Source organism: Poecilia formosa, unplaced genomic scaffold (assembly GCF_000485575.1).
Source record: "Poecilia formosa unplaced genomic scaffold, Poecilia_formosa-5.1.2 Scaffold64, whole genome shotgun sequence".
NCBI classification, from domain to species: Eukaryota; Metazoa; Chordata; class Actinopteri; order Cyprinodontiformes; family Poeciliidae; genus Poecilia; species Poecilia formosa.
The window spans coordinates 2438962-2440153 of record NW_006800003.1 but is presented as its reverse complement, the minus strand read 5'-3'; positions in this window follow the sequence as shown (position 1 = coordinate 2440153).

The following is a 1192-nucleotide window of genomic DNA, read 5'->3' as shown; positions in this document are numbered from 1 at the left end:
TCCAGGTGCAACTAAAAAAAAAAAAAAAAAAAGTTGAACTACTGTGTAAAAAGCTCATTAAAAATAACTCCTTTCAAGTTTGTGAAAACTCATATACAACTTTGTTTCACAGAGTGAAATATTTAAAGCCTTTATTTCTTCGGCTTTTGATAATTATGTCTTAGTGAAGATGAGAACCAAAAACTCGGCGTCCCAGGTAGTGAGAATATTACATAAGATCAATTAAACGGTTATTTTAAGCAGAAATGTCAAGCTTCTGAAAACTATGTTCATTTCTAAGAACACGTGAAGCGGCCTTTTTCTCACTTTCCTCCAACACCCCGTAGATTCTCTACAGGCCTCAGGTCAGGTGAGTTTGCTTAACACAAGGAGTCCAACATTTGCAGTGCATTTGTAGAATCCGTCTGTTTGTAACGGGTTTTGATAGCGCCGATTTGAGCCTCAGTGCACTTCTTATGATTCTACCACAAATTATCCAATAGTTTTTGTTTGAAAATCTTCTCAAATCTGCAATTATCTTTGTTGTCAGTGACAAAAATGTTGAGCTATTTCACAACATTGTATTTTCTTTAGATGCCTCTTTGATCAATGCTTTAATTTTTTAGGGAAGGAGTTTTATGGATAACTGCAAGTGAAATAAGCTTAATACTAACGCGTCTTTTTTTTTCATAGGAGCAGCAGATGGCATGAATCGAGGGGTGTGAAAAATATAAAAATGATCGCTGCAAACCAACATTGCTAAATTTAAAACTTTAGGGATGCTTGCAGAAAGTAATGAAGTTGTGAAAAAAGAACTCATGTATCTGAGCAAGTCATTGCAATGACATAAATTGGAAAATTAACTCTTAGCTGAAAAGTTTATATAAGCATATTAACAAATTTATTGACTGAATATAATTGATAAACACCAAATATATGATTTGTTTTGTGTAAATTTGACACCTTCCCCTACCTTTTCAGGGTGATGTTAAAAACTTCGAGACTTGACAATTCACGGTTCTTTTCTCTACCAGTCTAGTGCTTTTAAACCTAGCATTTTTGCAGAATAACAGATTAATCTTTTGTTTCCAGCTGATATCCATTGGGTGGTAATTAAAGGAATGTTGCTTTGTACAGCCTAAACAGATCTAGAGAAGGTGGTGTGGTCAGCATCTGTTATCAGTATTACTGTTATTACTGTTTTGGTTAAATG